Here is a 20,498-nt window from a genome sequence, read left to right as displayed (position 1 = left end):
ATACAAAATTATTCATTACTGTGCATTAAGGTACTTATCTTCATAATTACCTGCGGCAACTAATCATTGGTGTACATAGATATTTCACTATTGATTTTCAAGTCACAAAAATATTCAAGAGAACGGCCCTGTTTCACGTCAAGCTATATCAAGAGCACTGTCCCAATAGAAATTCACCAGTTAATTATGGTAGTAGTTCTTTGATTAGAGTGTAGTCTTCATGCTATTTTGATGTTTTGTGGTGCTTTTAACTCTCTAGCATACATTTCTGCTAGCAAGTTTTATTTGTTCCATTGAAAATGGATGAAAAACCCTACTGTGAGTGCAAAAGTGCTTGCTCTGTTGACTTTAGTGAAAGCAAATGATTCCACATCTGAAAATGGGTGATTAACTCAAAAAATGAATGGAACCATTTTTCCTGTGCACAGCCGTACTGTATCTGAATGTAATTAGCCTTGAATTACCACTGAAAATGCATGAGCATAAATCTAAAGATGATAAACTGTCCACAGATGTGTACACCGCATGATGATTTGTGATGCAAAAGAATGACTTGTTAAATTAGTAGATGTGATTACTTCTAGAGCGCGAATAATAGAAGTTTCATGCCAATTTAAGCTCTCTTGCTCCTGCTCCATTAGGTTAACAAGAATAATTAACTAAACACTGAAATTAAGGGCGGCCATATTGTCAATTTCATTGTGTGAATACATCTAAACAAAAACAATAAGCCTATTAAAAAAAACCAACCCATTTACTGCAATTTAGATAGTAAAGCTCTTTATAGATAACACCACCATGAGGAAAGTTGAATTTGTTAATGACACAAGGTGGGGCTGAAAAGTTCTCAGCCCAACCATGAAGAAAATGTCATGGATATGGTTCAATCAATGATCTGAAACAATGTCAAAACATAGAATTTTGTGTATGCAAATTGGCACTTACATAAGATAACACTCTTTTTAGCTACAGTGACAAAATAATACTCAGAATTTGGGAAGTTGGTTGGTTGGACTGAGAACTTTTCAGCAGCCCCCTCATTCACAATAATAAGAAGACTAGAAGATATCTCATATTTTATACTCCATCATATCATGCAACTTCACTTTCAGGAAGGAATTAAAATGCAGACAATGTAGTAAGAATTCAACACTTATCAAAAAAAAATAATGATAGAAAAAGAGACGTGAATTTAAAAAAAAACCCCACAAAAAACATTGCTTCTAGTGAAGCTATTAAAATGGTATGAAAGAAATCTCTGTGCAGGTACATCAACAATGAAAACATATATATAATGTTATCCTACAGCATTTCAATCTTTGTTCTTAAAAGTTATATGGGTTTTTAAAAAAAATATAATTGTGAGCATTACAGTCATATATATTCAAGCAGTTTGTTCACTATATAGAAACCTAGTGATGGTACCCAACATGAACATAATTAGCTACTTTTTGGATGAGATTGAATGGATGTAACAAGATAATTATGAGTAAAAGCTAATTAAGTGCAGTGGTTATGGAAATGCTAAGCTGAGCAACGTAGTTTTAAACTTGGACTAGAAAGTGAGAGATGGACATTCTTATTCATTCATCCAGAGTGATAACAAATTAAGAAAATGCATGAAAGTTATAGGATGCCTGATTAATGGATTAGGAGTTGCTGAAAAGTTCTCAGCTCAACCAACCAACTAACTAAATTCTGAGTATTTTGCCACTGTAGCTGAAAAGAGTGCTTTCTCATTTTTGTTTTGTGCCAATTTGCAGAAATACAATTATATTGTTATTGGCTTTATATGGAACCCTGTCAAGATTAAATATCTTGGAATATATGTGGGTCCTACACTGGAAGACACAGAGCTCTACAATACTGATTACATTTTAAGTATTATAAAGGAGTTAACTCAGAAATTGTCCTCTTTTAAGTTATCCTAGTAGGGGCATTTAGACACCATCAAGATGATGATTCTCCCTAAAATAAACTACATCCTGAGTATGTTACCACTTCTGCCTCTCTGTCACATTTACCATGTTATTGAATGTACTCTTAGTACATTTTTATTGAAGAACAAACAGCCACGTTTAAATTGAAAACAGCCACTATATAAATTGAAAAACGCCAAGGCTAAAGGAGGTGTCAAATTCCTAGTTTTCTTTAATTACCACCAAGTTTTCATCATGAGACATGGATCGTTGTGGCTAGCTGAGGATTTAACACACAATTTCCATTCTTGGCTAAAATTGGAAAGAGGTTTACATGGGAACTCATGTCTTGCTTTCGCCCTGTCCATTCCCTTCCATTCAAAAGATAAAGAACAACTTATCCTTTTTTCCACGTATACAGTTCTAAAAGCTTATGACAATCTTATGAAAATCAAATGGCATGAATCACGTAAGATTTTGTTATGGCACAATGATCACATTAAGATACAGGATAGACCATTTAACTGGTCAATATGGCAGCAATGCGGAATTTGGACTATTCATAATTTACTCAAGAATTCTAGCTGGAAATCCTTTGGTGAGCTACAGGATTGCTATAAATTGCCACATCACCAACACTATCATTGGATACAATTGAGACACTGCTTGAACGCTGCTTCCAGACCTGTCTTTACAGATATCACAACTTAATAATAATAATAACCGTATTGTTTGGCATGTCAATGAGGGCTAAAAGCCAAATATCCTCTAATAATAATAAGCTTCTACTCATTATGACAGGGATTGCCATACAACAGATTACGAATAATTGGAAAAATTGGGATAGGCTAAATTATAGCTTTTGGTGGAATTCTTTGTGTCACAAATTCAAAATGGAAAGGATAATTGCCATGCAGCAGGGAAATTTTAAGAAATTTCAGGTTATTTGGGAGCCATTAACAAGATACTGTAAAGATTGAAATTACTGCATAGAATAAATATTAATTTTTTTCCCTTTTGTTCATACACGTCCAGGGTGGGGTGGGGGTTGGGTTGGAATATTTCATGATTTCTTTTGCTTAGGAATAATTGTTGGGTATAAGGGAGGGAGAATATTTGATGAGAGTTCAAATTTGATGATATATTAAGTGATGTTAAAGTATAAAATGATTGTATTTTATGTTACACTTATTGTGAGTTTTTAAAATGAATAAAGATTTATAAAAAAATAAAATAAACGTGGGGTTGCTTCCTACTGGTACTCCCTCATAATAAAGACTGCATCTACATCCTTAACAAGTATGATGAGTGCTTGGCACAATGATCTGGATCTCTCACTAGAGGAAGAGGTTTGGCAAGAAGTGTGCTAAATATTAGCACACGCTAAACACGCGCTAAATGCTAATGTGTACATGTTATCCTATGGATACCTTAGTGGTTAGCACATACATTGATTTAGCGTGCACTAAATCCACGCTAAAATTCTTAGCATGCCTTTGAAAAGAGGGCCTAGATTTAGATCTTCTCGTTCCACTAGTGTTATTCAATCCATATTTTTTTTGCTGCACAGAACACATTGGACTCCAACAAAAGTGGCATAATTCTCCACTATGTGCTGGTCCTGTAATTCTCATGAAGGATTATTAACACATAACACATGGGATATACCATTGCAATCAGCTAAACATTTATTGGAGCAGAGTCTGGGAAGCCATATCTTCCAGTTTGAGCATACAAGAATCAATAACATTACGCATTATCATACTAGGCCATCAGGGACTATCACACACTTTATCTGATCATAACACGAGATTGCTTAATATTATGTTATTCTTGGCTTTAAAAAGCATTCTACATTGCTGGAAAGATCTATCCAAGGTTGACTGCACCACTTGGTGGAACATGTTGGGCCTGATTCTCTAAAAGTGTGACCCGATTTTAGGCAGCTGTAGGCGTCCTACAGCTGTCTAATCAGCCAATCGGGATGCACGTTTTTTTAAAAAAAATGCTCCCCAGGCAGGCCTGAAGGCGCTTTCGGGAGCCTAGGGAGACCCGCAAGATGCCTAAGCTCGTCTAAGGGCCTTAGGCGGGCCTTAGGCTGAACCTAGGCAGCCCTACGCATCTCCCTAGTAGATGAGAAGCTTAAAAATGTAGGCCAGCAAAATGCTGGTCTACATTGTAAGTAGACGCGGCCGCTATACTTATCGCGGCAAGGGATCTCTCTGCCGCTATAAGTATAGCGGGCCGTGGCCCTCTGACCGATCGCTGGCAGGAGGGTGCCCAAACCTCCTGCCCGAAGACGCACCCCCCTCCCCAACACTACCGACCGCCCCCCCCCCGACACTACCGACCGCCCCCCCCACCCCCGACATTACCGATCGCTGGCAGGAGGTTGCCCAATCCCTCCTGCCCAAAGACGCACCCTCCTGACACTACCGACCGCCCCTCCCCCGACATTACCGATCTCCCTCCCGACAATATCGTCACTGGCAGGAGGGTGCCCAATCCCTCCTGCCCGAAGACGCACCCCCCCGGCGCTAACAACTCCCACTCCACCAAACCTGTTCTTACAGATGGGTCTTGCACGTCGAGCAAGCAGGCACGCCTCGTCGAAATGAGGCGGGCCCGCCCCTTCCTGGCCCATCCCGCCGAAGCCTAAGGCCTGATTGGCCCAGACCTTAGACTTAGTAGGGATGGGCGGACCCACTATGCCTAAGGCCTGATTGGTCCAGGCTTCTAGAGCCTGGGCCAATCAGGCCTTAGGCTTCGGCGGGAAGGGGCGGGCCTGCCTCATTTCGACGAGGCGTGCCTGCTTGCTCGACGTGCAAGACCCATCTGTAAGAACAGGTTTGGTGGAGTGAGAGTTGTTAGCGCCGGGGGGGGTGCGTCTTCGGGCAGGAGGGATTGGGCACCCTCCTGCCAGCGATCGGTAATGTCGGGGGTGGGGGGGGCGGTCGGTAGTGTCGGGGAGGGGGTGCGTCTTCGGGCAGGAGGTTTGGGCACCCTCCTGCCAGTGATCGGTCAGGGGGCCACAGCCCGCTATACTTATAGCGGCAGAGAGATCCCTTGCCGCGATAAGTGTAGCGGGCCGTGTCTAGTTTAGGCAGATTCTGAATAGGACGCCTCTCCTGGGCGTTCTATACAGAATCAGGGCCTAGGTGTCTTGCGGGCCTCGCCTTCAATATAGGCGGCCTGCCTGGGGAGCATTAAAAAAAAAAAAAAAAAACGTGCATCCCGATTGGCTGATTAGACAGCTGTAGGACGTCTACAGCTGCCTAAAATCAGGACGCACTTTTAGAGAATCAGGCCCGTTGAGCCTTACAGCTAAATATGAAAGTATTATAGCAGAAAAAACACAAATCCATGAGCTCATATCTCAAAATCTGGAACCCAGTTTGTGCCATTCAGTAGTTGATTTTTACTGATAATGACCACAACAGAACCAGTTTCTCCACCTTCTGGCTCAGTTCTCTCCATAGCCGGTTAATCTCTAGTCCTTTGTCTATGTGCTATAGCTATTGTTCTGATATTTGTGCTGATGTTCCTTCTCATGGTTAGGTGTGGACCAGCTTGTTGGATTGTACATGCATTTATCCTCTTTCTAATTACTTACATCAGTGCAACTTGTCTGTACTATGCCTTGTTACCATGTTTCCTTTTCTCTGTATTCGTTAAAATCAATAACATTTTTTTAACTAAAAAAAGAAATAAAATGCTATGTTTTGACATTGTTTCATATCATTGATTGAACCATATCCACGTCATTCTCTTCTTCATTGGGCTGAGAACTTTTCAACATCCCCTCGTACAAGTTTGGCTCAATAGTTGCCTTAAAGTAACCAAGAAAATCAAGACAGAGGCCAATCTTCCATTTTATTGGCTTCCAGCTTAAAAATTACAGTAAGTGAGCTGCACAGGATCCTTCCTTTGTCCTGCCCACTGGATATCATTATCAAACATCATCATTATCATTTTCATATAGAAGTGGTCAATTAACTCTTGCGATTCAAGAAAATGCTGTTACATATTTTTCTAGAGAAGGGGAATCAATATGATAAGTATGTTACTGTACCAATATTTATAAGCTGTGTTTCAACATGATTAGCTTTTCCTTTCTTGTAAATTGATTCATTTTTTTTTCTTCAATATCTCCTAAATGGTAGATTTTGTTAAAGGACTATTTTTTTTATTTTCTTAAAAAAATATTTGATCTTACTTGTTTTGCATGGACCCATACAATATACCTTTTTTGTTTGTTTGTTTTTCAAAGTTGCAGGGGTTGTAAAGTAAAAGAATGAGCTGGAAGATAATTCAGTAATTGTTTTATGGGAGACAAAATTTCTCGATTCATGTTGGTTTTTATTTCCCCCTTATAATGTTCTTTTCTGCCTTGTACTTTCCACACTGTTCAAGATATATTTTATTTATTTTACTAATACTATCTAAAAAACAAACAAACAGAATGGGGCATGATGAGGATAGCCTAATAAAGTACCCTTTTAGAAACAATATCAGCCACTAGGGCAATAGTTCCTAAACCTGTCCTGAGGGAACCCCAGTCAGTCAGGTTTTCAGGATATTCACAATGAATATTTGTGAGTTACATTTGCATGCAATGGAATCAGTATATGCACGATTCTGTACCCAGCACCATTGCATGATTGACACACAATCGACAATGATGCCAGTTACATAATCTGGGCCTGAAAGAATGCAAGAAAATTAAAAAGTATTACATCTGATTAATAAAATCAATGATCACTAGGAAATTTTAACAAATGGCACAGATGCAGGCAAAATAGAACCTTTATTTAAATCAAATCTTTTAATTTCCCAAATTTTAAAAAAATATCTGTGAAGTCATTAAAGGAACTATACACTAATCCCTCCTTTACAAAGCCGTGCTAGCGTTTTTAGTGCCAGACACCATGGTAACAGCTCCAACGCTCATAGAATTCCTATGAGCGTACAAGCTGTTACCGCGGTGGCTGGCACTAAAAACACTAGCATGACTTTGTAAAGAGGGGGTAAAACATTCTAAAATCACTTATGACAAATTTGACATACATTCCCAATACACAAGATACACTAGGTTTACTGCCTGATGTATAAAGTAAATTATGAGGGCATATATTCACTTAAAGGGTCATATTAAAGGAAATGCAATCTGTCGACTGCATATGCTTTTCATATCTTGGAAATCCCAATGCTATAACCAAATATCCATGGATGATACACTTGAGACCACTTCACTTGCAAAAATATTATCCTTTTGGATTAGGCTCTCACCATCACAAGAAAAACAATCATTCAAAGACAAACAACAAGCCCTTCAGTTAAGAAAGAAAGCAGTGGAGGGAAAAACAGGCACTGGCAAAAATCCCATGAAAATCCCAAAAGTAATTTTAGAATAACAGAAAAGTTTTACAATACTTCATACTAGAGCTGTACTGGATATTCTCTTCAAGAAATCCCTGAATAAAACTTAATACCACAAATATCTCCTTCATACCATCCCCTCCCTAACCCCTGATCCTACTTAACCCTCTCTTGAAAACTTTGTAACCCTCTTTCCATAAATATTTTTGTAATCCGCTTTGAACCGAAAGGTAATGGCGGAATAGAAATCTGTAATGTAATATTCACATTTAAGCCAATTTTACCCCAAATAGTACACTGAAACAAAATATGAACAATAATCGCACTATAAAAAGTTCACTCCTGAGAGTTGTTGAAAAAATTCTCCATTAAAAATGTCTGTGATGATGTCATGACGCCCGGCTCTTTTTTTGAATGAGCTGGGTGCGTCTCTAACTCCCACGGCCATTTTGAGGTTTTGCCAGCACTGTCTTTTTAATGGGGGTTATAGTGTGTATAAAATACTGCTGTTTATGAGAGAAGGTTTTGGTAATTTTTCCCCTGATGTAGCCTTGATGAGAAGGCAAAACAGAAGTGCTTACTGTAGGGAGAAAGTTGTCGGGTTAATCTATGAAGAAGAAGCAAGAAATGGTTTGCCTCAGACAGACGGTTTGAAGATAAGTTTTTTTCACGCTCTATTTCTATGAATGCTATAATGTAGAGGCAATTTTTCCCAGCTGTAGCCATTGTCATGAGTTTTGTGCAGTGGAAACTTGATAATTATCCAGTCTTTAAAGAAGAAAAAAGTTTTGAAATAAAAGTTTAACAGATGAGAGACTGATATAATATTTACGTATGGAGTTTTTCTCAGACCTGTGATGATAGGGATGGCTTAGGGTACGGTCTGTTTTTCTCCATTTTTTGTATTTATGATTTCTTGTCTATTTGATTTCTTTATGAATGTGAGTTCCTGCTAAACAAAACAACAACGCATTTTTTGTTTTCTTTATGCTAGTGTATTCGGCTGTATCCATTTATTTCTTGGTTTGGGAGACTTAAGCTCATCTAAGGCTTGGCGTTGGCATGGTTTTGCCTGGAAGTGGCCTTGAGTGAGTTTAAGCATCCCAATGCATCTCCCTATAGCCACAACAGATGCCTAAAATATAGACCTGCAAAATGCTGGCCTACTTTTCAATCCTAAAAGTAGACACTGCTGCCAGTTCAGCTGATCACAGTAAAGGAATACCCGATCAGCTGAGCTGGCAGAACTCCCCAAAAACTGTGGCTTCAAGGAGTCCTGCAAGCTTAGCTGATTGGGAAGAAATACCCCTGCAGCAATCAGCTGAACCAGCAGTGGCAGGGCATCCCTCTGACACTCCTTCTCCCCACAATTGGCAGGAGAGATGCACACTGCCTAATTCCTAACATAAGAACATAAGATTTGGCGCTGCTGGGTCAGACCAGTGGTCCATTGTGCCCAGCAGTCCGCTCACGCAGCAGCACTTAGGTCAAAGATCAGTGCCCTATTTGAGTCTAGCCTTACTTGCGTATGTCCTGTTCCAGCAGGAACTTATCCAACCGTTTCTTGAATCCCTGAAGGGTGCTTTCCCCTATAACAACTGCTGGAAGAGCATTCCATATTTCTACCACTCTCTGGGTGAAGAAGAACTTCCTTATGTTTGTACAGAATCTATTCCTTTTTAACTTTAGTGAGTGCCCTCTCTTCACCTCGAAGAGGGTGAACAATCTCTCTTTCTCCACTAAGTCAATTTGCTTCAATATCTTGAATGTTTCGATCATGTCTCCTTTCAGTCTCCTCTTTTCAAGGGAGAAGAGGCCCAGTTTCTCTAGCCTCTCATCCCCGATACCCCCTAATATCTAATTGACAGAAGGGATTCTCACTCACTCCTGCTGCCGGGTCCCCTTGATTCCCCCAAACTCTGACATCCCCAGAGACCCTAATATGCTATCCTCTAAACTCCCAACACCCCACCTGATACCTCAGTATCCTATCCAACACTCCAATACCCCACTCTTAAGTCTACCACCCCTCAACCTCAACTTATGTTCTCTAGTTTTACCAATTTCCCTTCTCTGGAAAATATTTTGTCCTATATTAATACCTTCCAAATATTTAAATGTCTGTATCATATCATAAGAACATAAGAATAGCATTATTGGGTCAGACCAATGGTCCATCAAGCCCTCTAGCCCGTTCTCACGATGGCAAATCCAGGTCACTAGTACCTGGCCAAAACCCAAAAAGTAGCAATATTCCATGCTACCGATACAGGACAAGCAGTGGCTTCCCCCATATCTTTCTCAATAACATACTATGGAATTTTCCTCCATGAAGTTGTCCAAACCTTTCTTAAAACCAGCTCTGCTATCCGCTCTTACCATATCCTCTGGCAACACATTCCAGAGCTTAACTATTCTCTGAGTGAAAAATATTTCCTCCTATTGGTTTTAAAAGTATTTTCCTGTAACTTCATCGAGTGTCCCCTAGTCTTTGTCATTTTTGACGGAGTGAAAAATCAATCCACTTGTACCCATTCTCCTCAACTCAGGATTTTGTAGACTTCAATCATATCTCCCCTCAGCCATCTCTTTTCCAAGCTGAAGAGCCCTAACCGTTTTAATCTTTCTTCTTCTTTGAACCTTTTCTAGCACCACTATATCTTTCTTGAGATAAGGAGACCAGAATTGAATGCAATACTCCAGATGAGGTCGCACCATGGAGTGATACAGGGGCATTATAACATTCTTAGGGCTCCTTTTACTAAGCTGCGCTAGTGTTTTTAGAGCGCGCTAAAGATTAGCGTGCGTTAACCCCGCGCTACATAAAAAAATACTAACACAAGCTCTATGGAGCTGTTAGCGTGTAGCGCACGCTACAATGTGGCGTGCGCTAAGCGCGTGCTGAAACCGCTAGCACGCCTTTGTAAAAGGAGCCTTTAATCTTGTGAACCATCCCTTTCTTAATAATTCCTAGCATCCTGTTTGCTTTTTTGACCACCACCACACATTGGGCGGAAGGTTTCATTGTATTGTCTATGATGATACTCAGATCCTTTTCTTGGGTGCTAATCCCCATGGTGGACCCTAGCATCCGGTAACTGTGATTCAGGTTATTCTTACCAATGTGCATCACTTTGTATTTATCCACATTAAATTTCATCTGCCATTTGGACACCCAGTCTTCCAATTTCCTAAGGTCCGCCTGTAATTTTTTACAATCCGCATGTGTTTTAATAACTTTGAACAGTTTAGTGTTGTTTGAAAATTTAATCACCTCATTTGTTCCAATTTCCAGATTATTTATAAGTTAGATAGCACCTGTCCCAGTACAGACCCTTGCGGCACTGTTTTTAACCCTATCCTCTGTTTTCTATCCGATAACCAATTCCTAATCCACAACTGAACTTTGTCACCTATCCCATGACACTTTCATTTTCTCAGGAGCCTCTCGAGAGGAACTTTATCAAAAGCTTTCTGAAAATCTAGATACACTATATAAACCAGCTCACCCCTGTCCCACCTCTCCTCCAGAGTATACAAGTTGAGGTATTTTAATCTCTTCTCATACTTCTTTTGGCACAAACTTCCTACCATTTTTGTTGCTTTCCTCTGGACCACTTCAAGTATTTTTATATCCATCACCATTTATGGCCTCCAACACTGAATACAATACTCCAAGTGGGGCCTTACCTGTCACTTGTACAGGGTCATCAATATCTCTTTTCTTCTGCTGGCTATGCAACTCTATATATAGCCTAGCTGGATATGCATCTCTATATACAGCCTATCATTCTCCTGGCTACAACCACTGACTGTAACACTGCTTTGTTGCCTTCAAATCCTCAGACACTATTACCCCAAAGTCTCCCTCCACATCCATGCTAATAAATCTCTCGCCTCCCAGCACATACATCTCCCTTGGATTTCTACTCTCCAAATGCATCTTCTTTGTATTTAATTTTAGTTGCCAGACGACAGACCATTCTTCCAACTTTTGCAGATCCTTTTTTTATGTTTCCACTCCCTCCAGGGTGACCACTCTGTTACCAATCTTAGTATCATCCACAAAAAAAGCAAACCTTTCCTTCTAACCCTTTGGCAATATCACTCACAAACATATTGAACAGAATCGGCCCCATTACCAATCCTTTAAACACTCCACTACTCGTCTTTCCTTCTTCTGAGCAAATTCCATTAACCATCGCCCTCCAATGTCTGTTCGTCAACCAGTTTCTAATCAGCTGACCACTTTGGGTCCTAACTTCAGCCAGTCAAGTTTGTTCAAGAGCCTCCTATGAGGAAAGGCTTTGCTGAAATCTAAGTAAATTGTATCTAACAAATTTACTTAATCTATGTCTTTGGTCACCCAATCAAAAAATTCAATCAGATTCATTTGGCATGATTTACCTTTAGTAAAACCATGTTGTCTCAGAACTTGTGAACCATTGGATTCTAGGAATTTCACTATCCTCCATCAACACTTCCATTATTCTTCCAATAACCTAAGTGAGGTTTACTGGCCTGTAGTTTCCCACTTCATCTCTGCGACCACAGGCCAGAGGGCTATTGTTGTGGATCTTAAGGTATAGTAGATTTTCCCTATTCCTGGAGAGCTCACCATACAATATGAAAGGATTAGTTGGGATATGTACCTGGCTCGCTTTAAGAAAATTCTACTGCGCTAACCACTAGGCTGCTCTTCTGGACTACTGAGATGTCTGTGCGGTCAGTTCATGAGGAATGTTGCCAAATAGATGTCCTTATGTAATTGCTCAATACTTTACATCAGGGGTATCCAACCTGTGGCCCCGTGAAGTATTTTGTGCGGCAGTAGTAGTATAATGGGTACACCTCATGTCAAAATGATTGACAGCTATCAGAGATAAGGATCAACCAATCAGCTTTCATTTCCGGGTTAAGCCACGTCCACTCTCCACCCACACCACGCCCACTCTCTGCCCAAACCCTGCCCACTTTTACCCAAACCCCGCCTATGCCCCACCCACTCCATATCCACTTTTCCCTTAGCCCTGCCCAGGCCCCGCCCACACCACACATTTTATTGAAATTTTTCAAAAAGTATACAACACATTATAAGGCAAAAACAATACAATACACTAGTAAGCTGCAAACTCACAATTCAGAGATATAAAGGAGTCATATGAGATTAATATTCAAGTCCTTACAGAATGCACCAAGAGGAGCCCAAGTCCCAGTAAAACTGGCAATGTTATTTTCTGATAGTACAGATATGATTCCACCATTCGTAAAAGTTAAGTTTCTAATTATCCTTCCAATTACATATAATGTGGTGAATAGCTAAAGCAATCGTAATATCAAAAATTTATGTGAATGATGGTAGTATTGAGATATCTTCTCAGGATGAATGTACTTTACTGGCCACAGGGACAGGATCCAAGTTGGCCGCAGGGACGGTTAGCTGAGCGTCCTGGCTCAGATTTTCGGGCGAATAAGTGATTTACCTGCTCCTTCAATGAATTTTTATTCTTGTCAGTATGCCGAAAAGAAGGGAATGCGCCGCTGCAGCCTCGCAGCGCCCCAACCCTGTCAGAGTCGGCAGTATCGACAAACTTCTTCACCGGATGCAGGCAGTATCCATGGCGGCGCCGGCACATCCAATGGAGGCACTCGGTGGCGAGCTGCAGGTGGTCTCCCCGGGACTAGAGATCTCCCTTAGCCCTGACGCTAGAGCTCCTCCCCCCCTACCTCGGACCACCAGCTCCCCACGGGAGGAGGAGCTATCGGAAGGTGGTGAGCTCTCCTCCTGTGAGGCTTTGAATATCAGAGAGGGGAGCTTGGAGTTGGAACAAGATTCCCGTTTGGAGAGCCCTGAGGTGCCTGAGGTTGTTACCAACAAGAGGGATTACAGCATTCAGGAGGGACACCTACAAGAAGAGAGGTCAGTTGAACTGAGTAAAATTGTGCCTGGAAAATATACCACTATAGATAAGCCCCAAGAAATAACCCTAGAAGCAATCTGGGATCTAGTGGCGGATCTGGCAAAATCTATTAAGCCTCAATTGTGCCAAGTCGAACAAAAATTAAATACCCATGAAATACATATTACAAGTTTACAGACTGATATGCAAGAATTAAAAATCTCAAATACAGTCACCAAACAGCTCACAGAAATATTAATGAGAGACAATATAAATTTGAGAAGGAAATTGGAAGCACTGGACAATATTTCTTGCAATAATAATCTCAGACTAATTAATTTTCCCAGAGTGGCAACAATACCTCTGCGAGATATGTTGAAACGATATATGGTAGAAATATTGGGAATTTCAGAAGAATTGCTGCCGCCGTTTACCCAGGTCTACTATTTGCCTATAAGAAGGGAAGAAGGACAACACCCAAAATCACAGGAATTACCAGAGGACCAAATGTTATTAGACATTTCGACAATCAGACAGGGAAATCGCGACACCAGCAACTTTACTCCTTACAGTTGCCCTGGCACCAGACAAACAATGGTTATTAAGACTTTACTTTAAAAATAAATTAAAAGAATTCTTGGGACATAAAATACAAATGTTTCCTGATCTGGCATGAGATACCCAAAAGCGACGTCGTGAATTTTTGATCTTAAAACCGGGAGTTATTGCTCTTGGAGCTTCTTTCTTCTTACGACACCCAAATAAATGTGTGATATTATATCAAAACACACAGTACTAGGTTCCTTATGCAATTGGTTTTGAATGTATCATGAGGGAAAGACCTCAGAAGCCTGCACCAAACACAGAATATTCAATTCTTGTGATGGTTTAACTCCGCAGGACAGGTTCTCTATCATCGGTCACAAAACCCTCTACACACCGATTACCAAATTTACTTTCTGGTATATTTATCAATTTTACTTTATGAAACTCGGTGTGTAAAAATGTAATGCACTTATCTGATTAAAGAATAAGGCCCGACGGGACCCGTTTCGCCAGGCTAATGGCTTCGTCAGGGAACTTTTTTGACAATGCATTCAGTCTTGAAAACACTTCAAAAAATGGCGCCGGAGAAAAAGTGATAAATATACCAGAAAGTAAATTTGGTAATCGGTGTGTAGAGGGTTTTGTGACCGATGATAGAGAACCTGTCCTGCGGAGTTAAACCATCACAAGAATTGAATATTCTGTGTTTGGTGCAGGCTTCTGAGGTCTTTCCCTCATGATACATTCAAAACCAATTGCATAAGGAACCTAGTACTGTGTGTTGTGTGTTACATGTAAGAGGTCCTTTACCATTTTTTGCTTCAAGTAGTGAGTCACTATATTATATCAAAAGCAAAAATATGTTTTCTTTGACCATACTCAACTGACAACCTTTTTGTCAGCTGCGCACCTGAATGCAGGGACATCATGAGTGCTCATTTATTCAATTTGGATACTTTTCAGCTGATTGAATTTCCTGTCTTCCTTTCTTTATATTCTAATGTTAAGTTAGTGCTCGCTGTTATTACTTCTTGGATCTACGATTTGTGGACTTGAGCTGGAGTTAACCTACATTTCTTTTTGATTGTGGTTAAATTAAACAAAAATTTTGTGATTTGTGTTCTTTAGATAACTTCATCTTTCTGTACAAGTGGATACTTGATATATTTATGGAAAATATGATAAATAAATAAATTTTTTAAAAAAGAGATATCTTCTCAGACGTTTCCGAAAAGGCCATTGCAGCTGTCGCCTACTTGAAAACTACAGATGCAGATGGGGTATCCCAAATTGGGTTCATCTTTGGGCTATGAAATAATTGGTACTACTCACCTTTTAGAGCCAATATAAGGATGACAGCTGTACTAAATATCAGGAGAACAAGTAAATAAAGGGGTTTCAGTACGGGCTCAATTACCCCTACGAATGACCAAAAGCCCCAGGCAGGAATTCATAGGTGACTAGCACCAAACCAAAGGTCTAAATAAACCATGCCCAGTACATCATAATTACCCTCATTTAAAATATTTCATTAGTATCATTAAATAAATGTAAAGTGCAAACATGCATCCAGTAAGGCAATAAAAGGGGAGGAAAAAGTGTATTTGAAAACCCCACAAAAATCAAAAGCAGAATCAAAAAGACATCAAAAATCAACGGAGAACACAGTCAATAAAACTCCAGCTTGTTGATTTCATAAATTTGAGAATTAATAAGTTCAAAAGTTCATAAATTCATTAGTTCAACAGTTCATCTTGGGACCACTTTTTCTAAAATAACTTGCTTTTCCCATGAAAACAGAGAACATTTCACAGTAGGTTCAGGAAAAGGCCCAAAATATAGGCACCAGGATGATGCACACTATTATGAGAAATATATAACAGTAGTTCTTCATTGAAATGCTATATAGTCCACAGCTATATAGTCCACATCTTCATGCCTAACATAAAGGTCTCAATATGTATAATTTGGAGAAAAGGCAGGAGAGGGGAAATAAGTTAGGGACATTTAATTACCTATGTGGCATAAATACACATGAGGCAAGCCTCTTTCAATTGAAAGGAAACTCCAGAGTGAGAAGGCACAAATGAGGTTAAAAGATGATAGGCTCAGGCGTAATCTAACCCCCTCTTTTACAAAGCTGCGCTAAGCTTTTTAGCATGCGCTAAACACATGCTAAATGCTAATGCTAATATTATGGATGCATTAGCGGTTAGCACATGTGTTAATTTAGCTTGTGCAAAATCCGTGCTAAAATGCTTAGCGTGCCTTTGTAAAATAGGCCCTAAGGAAATCCTTTTTTTACCAAAAGGGTAGTAGATACATGGAATAGAAGTGGTGGAGACAAAGACTGTGTAAGAATTCAAGAAAGCACGGGACAGGCACATGGAATTACTTAGGGAAAGGAAGAGATAGTGGATGCTAAGGATGGGCAGACTGGATGGGCCATTTGGCCTTTATCTGCCATGATGTTTCTATGTACTGATGTTTGAAAGCGTAAAAGTGGTCTGTGAAGCTGGCAGGTTAAATAAATTGGGATTTCACCTTGAAAAAGCTCCGGCGAAACATGTTGGTGGCCTGATAATCCTGATGGTTGAGACCACAAATATTAAGCTAAACACCTTTTGAAAAGCTAAATAAGCTATGCACTTTAAATATGCTATGCGCCTTAAATGGTATAGGATTTACTTAACCTATTTGCAGCTTTTTTCACTCTTAAAAAGTAGAAAGAAATATTTAAACATAAATAAAAATCTAAAAACTTTAAACAGAATCTGTGATGAACGTGCATGTTAATCTTAGGGCTGTGATGGACTTAAGATTGTCTTATGATGTTTCCATGATGTTTCTATGAGGAGAACCAGCTTTTGACCCGTACTGCTTTGGGAGGTGTCACTGAGGTTGCCCCTGATGAAGGACATGAAACGGGGCTCTGTAGGGCAATCAGCTGGCACCCCGCATGAAAAAACAAAACAGTGGTTTGCAGATAAGTTCCTATTTTTCAGCCATTTTATTAAGGGTTTAAAATTCACCAGGCTTTATACTTCTCAGGAGCTTTTCACCAATGTTATTTAAAAGCATTGTTGAATTGTTGATTTATTTATTTGAATCCTATTTAAATTCAATTCTCCACACTATATAGACACCAGGGTTATGGGCGATTGATAACAATTCTTGCATTAATTTATAGCTTAAAGAGAAAAAGCAAAAAAGCAGTTTTAAAAAAATTTTTGCACTATGAATTATAGATTTTTAGATTAGCCCACAGACTGTTTTTTTGTTTTTTTAATAATTCTTTATTGTTTTTTAAACAAGAACAGTGTTATATAAATAAAAGAACAGTATATTATTACATTCAGTCATAACACTAATATCTATATAGATAACAGAACTACCCTTCAATAATTACATAATTTTGCATATAGTAATAACATAAGAACCAAGTAAATAATATAAAATGAGACCAAGTTACCTAAAATATCACAGACTGTTTTAAAATTATGAGTGGGTAATGTCTGCCAAGCACGTTTGTGCATTTGGCGGTGTTGAACCCTGGTGAACTCGGACAAAATCTTCCACACGAGTTCCCACTTACTGATGTAATACTCTGTTTGTAACATCCAAACAAACACTTGGCATAAGGGGTTTAGTTAGCCCGAAACCCTTCAGGTGTCTGGAGAATAGAGAGCTGGTCTGGTTTTTGTAGTTTCTATAAGGCATGAACAGATATGTCATGTGAAAGGCTGGTGTAAGTGCACTCGCCTAACTGTTACTATTTAGGCATTTAAGTCCTAGTATTCTATAGCATGTGGGCCTAACTCCTTGGCACACCCCTGACCCGCCCATGTCCCTCCTACATCTCTGACCCCTAAACGGTACATTGTATGGAATCAGCATGTATAACTGCTAGAAGAGAAACTAACCCTCTGTTTTACTAAGGTGCGCTAACCTATTAGCGCGTGCTAATCGAATTAGAGCGCGCTAAATGCTAACACATCCATATTTTAACATGTACGCATTAGCGTTTAGCGCATGTTAATCGGTTATCACACCTTAGTAAAACAGGGCCTAAGAACAGTTGTACATGTAAATGTTAATTGGTGCCATTCAGTAACAACACAAATTCAAGCCATTAATGGGCTTTTAACTCCAAGTTATATACCCCCTCCTTTTCTATGCCGCAGTAGAGGTTTCTACTAGAGAATGACACGGTGACAAAATTCATCACCGTCCCTGTGGATAACCGCGGTAAACAATCTTCATGTCATTCTTTAAGGAGAGAGGGAAGAATCAGAGTATGAATGGCCACAACCACTGACCCTCAAGCTTTGCGTTGAAGAATGCTGGTGTAGAAGGACTGAGGTTGAAACAGATACTACAGAATGACAGTCTCTGGTATCCAGAGCAGATATTGTGATGTCATAATGCTTCATTCCACCAGTGCCTAAGAGCCAATCACATCAGTGATGTCACAATGGCTTCATTATCTTTGGCTCACATAAGAATCAGAGTATGAATGGCCACAGCCACTGACCCGCAAGCTTTGCTTTGAATAATGCTGGTGTAGAAGGACTGAGGCTGAAATAGACACTAGAAAATGACATGGGATGATTTCCTGCGGTTATCCGCGGGGACGGGAACGGTGATGAATTTTGTCACCGTGTCATTCTCTAGTTTCTACCATGGACCAGAGTGCTAAATGTTCTAACGCTGCTTCAACACTCATAGAATTCCTATAAGTGTTGGAGCAGCGTCAGAACATTTAGCGCCCTGGGCTGTGGTAGAAACCTATATTGTGGCTTAGTAAAAGAGGGACATAATGACGGCATCATAAAAGAATGACAAAAGATTCCCTAAGCATGTTGTTCACAATAATGGCCACTTAAAGTCATATTTAAAATTTTTGAAATTATATTTTTTTCATATTAATGGGTTATTGCCAATTATTTCTATTTGGTATTTATATTCAACTGAATAATGTCTTTAGTTACTCATATTTGGCTGAATAGCAGAAAAAGTTATATTCAGTACAACTGTATTTTATACTGTTCTTTTTTTATTTCTTAGAAGTGAGTGCAAAAAGGAGAAAGAGAGAAACATAATTTAAAGCATTAAAAAAACCTTTTATTATACTGTATAATATAACTCTCTTATTTTGGTTGAGAAATGTTTATAGCACTTTGCTAAATTATGAAATTTTGGCTCACTGCAGTTGATTTTGTGAATTTTCCTAGGTTCTAGCAAGTTTAGAAGAAATATGAAATACCTGGGATTGTGTTGCTTGGTATCTCAGGGGATAGATAGTTATAAGCATATCATGAAGTTACAAGAGATTGAAGATGATCCAGCAGAAGGTGTTACATTTGCAGCTTGGAAATTAATATGCACATAAATTTTTACTCCATCAAGAATAAGCAAAAATATTGTGATTGTGTTTATGCTATTTAACAGATGTGGATATCAACTGCATTCACCTATCTGCCAACCCTCCTAAACAGTTTTACAATAATTTATGAAATATTTCTCCATTAATCAGTTATTAAGAGGTTCTTTGCATCAGTGAATGGAATAAAAAAAATGGCTAATATAAGTGAGCCCAATTTTCTCATCTCCTCTGACACTCATTTTTGTATGAGCCTCTTACCAAGTTTCAGTAAAGCTCATGGGGATAGAAGGAAAGATTTGGTCAGTTGAAAAGTTATAAGTGAAGCAGAGGCAGTCCTCTTTTTCTCACTTTTGAGACCCTTCACTTTTGACAGCGATCCTTGGCAAACTAATCACATAGGCTTTTGTTGTTATCTTTATACTTTGCGGTATACTTTATACCTTATTTACCATGGACCCCTGACAAAGGTATGTTGTCCGAAACACGGACCATGTCAGGTCCCTTGGTTGGTAAAAAGGTTTTTATATTACTGCATCTTAATTTTGGTACAATAAATTTTGCCTGCATCTTGTACATTGTCTGCAGTTTTATTGGTTTTCCTGGTTTGGTGATTTTACTGCAGATTTGGTTGGATTTCCTTTTGTTGCTCAGTCCTCTTTTCTGTCCTTATGTTGTAGGAAATATCTGTTCATCAGTTCCTTCAAAATAAATGTATAGTACAATAATAATACCTGCAGTAGGTGTAGATAGAGAGAAAGGTCACATGGTGCTACATGGAAAGGATATATATACTATGGGGCAGATTCTATAAAGGACATCTAAAAATTAGGTGTCATTTAGATGGCCAGGAGCAGAATGCTGAGCATGATTCTATAATGCATAGACACACTATAGAGAATCACACTCAGTGGCGCTGAGGGAATCTAAGCGCATCTATATTGTTAGGTGCCCTTTGCAGAATCTCATTTTAGGCATAGATGACCTAATAACATCTATAACATTATCATGTGTTAACATTACAATATCATTAGAATGGCAATTTTATGCTGGGTTTTTTTTTTTTAACATTAAAATTGTATGCAGTAAGATGCTGGCACCACTATTATATTTATTTATCTTCCACTTATATCCTATGTGGCACTTAAACTTGGCTCCTTTATCATATTTCTCTTCTGTTGTGGTTACCCAGGGTCACAAGGAGCTGTGGGGGATTTGAACCAACAACATCAGGATGCTAAGGGGCTCATAATCGAAAGAGAAAAACATCCTAAAACTGGCCTGTCGGCACTTGGACAAACATTGTCAAAATACATCCAAGTGCCGATAATAAAAACGGGTTTTGGACGTATTTCTAAATGACCTAGGCCT

This window comes from Geotrypetes seraphini, chromosome 6 (genome assembly GCF_902459505.1).
Source record: "Geotrypetes seraphini chromosome 6, aGeoSer1.1, whole genome shotgun sequence".
NCBI classification, from domain to species: Eukaryota; Metazoa; Chordata; class Amphibia; order Gymnophiona; family Dermophiidae; genus Geotrypetes; species Geotrypetes seraphini.
Note: the sequence above shows the minus strand (reverse complement) of the source record.